Source organism: Phoenix dactylifera, chromosome 15 (assembly GCF_051530095.1).
Source record: "Phoenix dactylifera cultivar Ajwa chromosome 15, Ajwa_hap1_PhDact_Kaust_v1.1, whole genome shotgun sequence".
In the NCBI taxonomy this organism is placed as follows: domain Eukaryota; kingdom Viridiplantae; phylum Streptophyta; class Magnoliopsida; order Arecales; family Arecaceae; genus Phoenix; species Phoenix dactylifera.
The window spans coordinates 1631510-1637831 of NC_143204.1; the positions used below are offsets into that span (position 1 = coordinate 1631510).

Sequence of the window (6322 nt, forward strand, 5' to 3'; positions counted from 1 at the left end):
CAGTCATTTTCACCTTTTAACGCGAACACTCGCTGCTTTGTAGGCAAGAGGCCCGGTTACTCAGTGAAGACAAACTGTATTATTTCTCTCTTCTTTTTTTTTTTTTTTTTTTAACGTGACTGTATTGTGACTATAGGTCAACCAAGGTCAGAACATAAGGCACCCAGGTGATCTAGCCGGGAATTTCAAGCTCTATCTTTATGTGAAAACCAAAACATGAACTTTAGGATAAGGACACTCGTACTTCTCTTGCGAATAAGGTCAACAAACAAATAGGTAACACAAGTGAACTCCTGAGGCCTTCCTATTGTCATTGAATACTTATGTGGGGATCTAGTAATAGGTCTCTGATAAGTCATAATGCGCTCCTTGCCTTAATAGCTACACATATTTAATTCTTTGAAAAAAAAATTAAAGTGGTAATTAAATGAAACAAAATATATGTTTGTTATTATTATTACTATTATTATTATTATTATATATATATTATTATTATTATTTTTATTTATTTATTTAATTTTTTTTTTGAAAGATATGACAATTAGTATGATATATAGAAAAATACAGTAATCTCTCCCCCCCAACTTAATTTCAACATTGTCACCAATGTTGCAACATGAATGCATTAAATATGATAGTATGAAGGATAATAAGGCTGAAGGTTAGAATTTACCTGATAGAATGACTGCACACTGTTGTTGCTCACCAATTGTTATATGAAAGAAAGAAAAATTATGTACAAACAAAGGATCTCTAGCAGATATAGAGATCAATCCTGATAAACAGGATCTCCCAGATTGGTCGATTCAATTTCTGAGGTAAAGTTGTCCAAAAATAACTTCAAATGTTGGCCATTTACTTTAAAAATATTACCGGTGTTTGGATTCTCTATCTCAATGGTTCCATATGGATAAACAGTTTTAACTATAAATGGGCCAATCCACCTAGATCTCAATTTTTCTAGAAATAAATGAAGTCTTGAATTATACAATAGAACTTTCTGGGAAGGCTCAAATGTTTTTCTCATAATATTTCTATCATGAAAGACTTTCATTTTATTCTTACAAATTCGAGCATTCTCATATGCTTCATTCCTGATTTCCTCTAGTTCATTAAGTTGAAGTTTGCGTAGTGAACTAGCCTTATCCATATCAAAATTAAATCTCTTAATAGCCCAGTAGGCCCTATGCTCCAAGTCCACAGGCAAGTGACACGGTTTGCCAAAAATAAGACGGTACGGAGACATACCAATCGGGCTTTTAAAAGCAGTACGATAAGCCCAGAGTGCATCAGTTAAACGCAAAGACCAGTCTTTGTGATTTGGGTTAATTGTTTTTTCCAAAATATTCTTAATTGATCGATTGGATACTTCAACTTGTCCACTTGTCTGTGGATGATAAGGGGTGGCGATTTTATGGGTGATCCCATATTTTCGCATTAAAGCCTCAAAAGGCTTATTACAGAAGTGTGAACCCCCATCACTGATGATGGCTCGAGGCGTTCCAAATCTGGAAAGAATGTTTTCTTTTAAAAATTTTAAAACAGTTTTATGGTCATTATGTTTGCAAGGAATTGCCTCAATCCATTTGGAGACATAATCTACAGCTACTAAGATGTACAAATTTCCGAATGAAGGAGGAAATGGACCCATAAAATCTATTCCCCAACAATCAAATATTTCGATAATTAAAATTGGGTTGAGGGGCATCATATTCCTACGAGTTATCCCACCTAACTTTTGACAACGCTCGCAAGCTTTGCAAAAGTTATGAGAATCTTTGAACAAGGTGGGCCAATAGAAACCACACTGTAAAATTTTTGCAGCCATTTTCTTACCAGAGAAATGACCACCGCAAGCTTCAGAATGACAAAAGGAAATGACACTAATAAATTCGTCATTAGGTACACATCTCCTAATAATTTGGTCTGGGCAGTATTTGAAAAGATAAGGATCATCCCAAAATTTTTTTTTTATTTCAGTCAAAAATTTTCTTTTGTCTTGTTTATTCCAATGACTTGGTAGTTCACCTGTGACTAAAAAATTTGCAATGTCTGCAAACCAGGGTGAAGATGTGATCTCAAACAGTTGCTCATCAGGGAAAGTGTCTTTTATGGGTGAATTGTCTAAGGAATCTGAAAGAGTCAGACGGGACAAGTGATCAGCTACTACATTTTCTACCCTCTTTTTATCTCTTATTTCTAGAAAAAACTCTTGGAGTAGAAGGATCCACCTAAGCAAACGCGCCTTAGCATCCTTTTTTGAAAGAAGGTACTTAAGGGCAGCGTGGTCAGTGTAGATAATGATTTTGGATCCAATCAAGTAAGACCTAAATTTGTCTAATGCAAATACTACGGCGAGTAGTTCCTTTTCCGTAGTGGTGTAATTCTTTTGTGCACTATTTAAAGTCTTACTTGCATAGTAGATAACATAAGGTTTCCTTTCCTTTCTTTGCCCTAGAACTACCCCAACTGCATATTCACTAGCATCACACATAATTTCAAAAGGAAGCGACCAGTCTGGTGGTTGCATGATGGGAGCAGAGGTCAGCAAGCTTTTAAGTTTATCAAAAGCTTTTTGACATTCTTCAGACCACACAAATTGGGTTTCCTTTTGAAGGAGATTACATAATGGTTTAGATATTGAGCTAAAATCTTTAATGAATCTCCTATAAAATCCTGCATGACCCAAAAATGAGCGTATATCTTTGATAGTTTTTGGGTTGGGTAAGTTAGCAATTAAGTCAATTTTAGCCTTGTCTACTTCAATTCCTTCAGATGAAATGACATGCCCGAGAACAATTCCCCTAGTTACCATGAAATGGCACTTTTTCCAGTTTAAGATTAGATTCTTCTCCTCACACCGAATTAAGACTAGTCTTAAATGGTCCACACAGTTTTCAAAAGAGGAGCCAAAAACTGAAAAATCATCCATGAAGACTTCCAAAAAGCGCTCAACCATGTCGGAAAAAATACTGAGCATGCATCTTTGGAAGGTTGCAGGAGCATTACATAATCCAAAAGGCATTCTCTTGTAAGCAAATGTGCCAAAAGGACATGTAAAAGTGGTCTTTTCCTGATCTTCAGGATCAATTGCAATTTGGTTGTAACCTGAATAGCCATCTAGGAAGCAATAAAATTTATGACCTGCCAACCTTTCTAAGATTTGATCAATAAAAGGTAGAGAAAAATGATCCTTCCTTGTGACAGAATTAAGTTTTCTATAGTCAATGCATACACGCCAACTAGTGGGGACCCTAGTTGGAACTAATTCATTGTTGGCATTTTTGACTACAGTAACACCAGATTTTTTCGGGACCATTTGGGTTGGACTTACCCATTTACTATCTGAAATTGGGTAGATCATACCCGCATCCAGAAGTTTCAGAACTTCTGCTCTAACCACATCCTTCATGTTTGGGTTTAATCGACGTTGAGGTTGACGAGAAGGTTTGGCATCAGCTTCTAAGTGGATTCTATGAGTGCAAATTGAGGGACTAATTCCCTTGATATCAGCAATTGTCCACCCTATTGCTCCCTTATGCTCTTTGAGAATTTCCAATAATTTTAGTTCTTGACTTTGTTCGAGTTGGGATGATATGATCACAGGAAAAGTCTCTTTTTGACCAAGGTATGCGTACTTGAGCTCAGATGGCAAAGGTTTTAGCTCAAGTTTAGGTGCTTGAACACTAGATGGTAGAGGACTATTGTTGTGTGTGGGCAATTCTTCAAAACGAGATTTCCACCTATCTGTATCCAACAAAGGAGCTGAATCTAATATAGCACTGATTTCTCTAAAGTTTTGGTTGATATCTGTATTTCCGAAATGAGTTAGGCATGTTTCTAAAGGATCAGAAGAAAGAGATGGGACAAGAGCATCTTCTACAATGGAATCGATCAGATTAACTCCATGAATTTCATCATTTTCGTTATCATTATCGGGTTGTTTACAAATGTTAAATATATTAAAATCTATAGTCATATTCCCGAATGACATTTTCATTATTCCATTTCGACATTAATCAAAGCATTGGAAGTAGCTAGAAATGGGCGGCCTAGAATGACAGGTATTGGAGTGGTACAATTCATGACAGGCTGGGTATCTAATACTATGAAGTCGACTGGAAAGTAGAATTTATCAATTTGGACAAGTACATCCTCGACTATTCCTCTTGGTATCTTTATAGATCGATCGGCAAGTTGGAGAGTAACCTTGGTGGGTTTTAGTTCACCAAGTTCTAACTGTTCATAAACTGAATAGGGCAGTAAGTTAACACTAGCACCTAAATCCAGAAGGGCTCGTTGTATCCTGAAGTTTCCTATGATGCAAGATATGGTAGGACAACCAGGATCTTTATATTTAGGTGGGGTGTTGTGTTTGAGAATAGCACTCACCTGTTCAGTTAGAAAAGCTTTCTTTTGTACATAAAGCTTTCGCTTTATGGTACAAAGATCTTTTAAAAATTTGGCATAAGATGGGATCTGCTTAATGGCATCTAATAAAGGAATGTTAATCTTTACTTGTTTAAAAATTTCCAGAATTTCTTGGTCAGGTATTCCCTTTTTAGCTGCAAGCAAGCTCTGAGGAAATGGAGCAACTATCTTATGATGAGGTATTGGATCATCTTGTTCAGTATTATTTTCATCCCTTTTCTCAATGAATTTTTCAGGTCTGTCATCCTTCGTTAGAATTTCTTTGTTAATTATTTTTCCGCTCCGATGGGTTGTGACAGACTTAACTTGCTCAAATTTAGGTTGGGATGAACTTGCTTCATGGACCTCATGTTGACCCTTTGGGTTAGATTGAGGTTGGGCTGGAAATGTCCCTCTTTCCCTAACATTAAGTTGAGCCTCAATTCTACCTACAGAATTTTTAAGTTCTTGGAGTGATTGCATTGTATTCTGATTTATTTGAGTCTGCCCTTGCATGAAGGTTTGCAAAGTATCTTCAAGGGATCTCTTATGGGGTGGCACATAGGGTATGGAATTCCCTTGAGATTCATTGGCAGTGGGTCCATGTCTCCAACTAAAATTCGGATGGTTTCGCCAGTTAGGATTATATGTTTCAGGAAATGGTCTCTTATAAGCATTTGTGAAATTTGCTTGATCATGCAACACTTCTTGGAAGGCGGGGATTGTAGGACAATCCTTGGTTAAGTGTGCATTACTCTCACAGATTTCACAAATACTTTCATCTATAGTAGGTGCCTTTCCTGTATTGGCTCTGCTTAATTCAATGGCTTCAACCTTCCTAGTTAGATTAGCAATCTTTAAATTTACATCATTTTCTTCTTTAACATGATACATTCCTCCTTTAGTATTAGTCGGTATTTTAGGTTTCTCGTTCTTATCTATTGTATCCCAAGCCTGTGCATTTTCTGCCAACAGATCAAAATAGTCCCACGCTTCCTCTGGTTCCTTATTCATAAATTCACCATTACACATCATTTCCACGAATTGTCTCATATTGGAGGACAAACCATCATAAAAGAAACTAATGACCCTCCAAATTTCATATCCATGATGTGGGCAAGCAAGCAGAAGGTCCTTAAATCTTTCCCAACACTGAAAAAATGTTTCTCCATCTTTTTGTGCGAAGTTCATGATATTTCTTCTAAGTGTATTTGTTTTATGTGTTGGGAAGAATTTCTTTAAAAATTCTCTTGTCATTTCTTGCCAGGTAGCTATGGTCCTAGGTCTTAAAGAATGTAACCATGACTTAGCTTTTTCCTTTAAAGAAAAAGGAAATAACTTAAGCTTCACTACCTCTTCATTGATATTATTAAATTGAAGTGTTGAACACACTTCATCAAATTCTTTTAGGTGCAAGTAGGGACTTTCGGAGTCAAGTCCATGAAACTTTGGAAGTAATTGGATTATTCCTGGTTTCATGTCAAAGGCTCCCGCAGCAGTAGGAATAACCATACAGGATGGGGTACTGATCCTAGTGGGTTGTAGATAATCACGAAGCGTTCTAATAGGTAAGTCATCTTGAAATTCATTATCTCCCTGATTACTACCATTATCTTCCATTTGAATATTTGAACTTTTATCCCTTGATTCAACTCGAAATAATCTTTTCGTTTTATCCCTTTGCCACAACCGCATATACTGACCAATTAACCAGTCGACTTTTTTTATAATTATTATTATTATTATTTATTTATTTATTTATTTTGTATATATATATATATTTTTAGAGTTTTGGATGAGTATGAATATTACCTAAAGCTATGAATATTGACACCCTGCTACTAAAATTATTCACAATCAAACAATATCAAAGCATAGCACCCTTATTTCTAATGTTTTCCTAAAAATTTCT

At 36.0% G+C, this 6322-nt stretch overlaps 1 non-coding gene across 1 annotated transcript; it reads left to right on the forward strand.

The window, feature by feature from the left end:
- The first annotated feature begins 5512 nt into the window (after positions 1-5512).
- On the forward strand, positions 5513-5619 carry LOC120106030 (small nucleolar RNA R71). Its single transcript, XR_005508263.3, has one exon. It is a non-coding gene; the product is annotated as a small nucleolar RNA R71 (small nucleolar RNA).
- Positions 5620-6322: the final 703 nt, after the last annotated feature.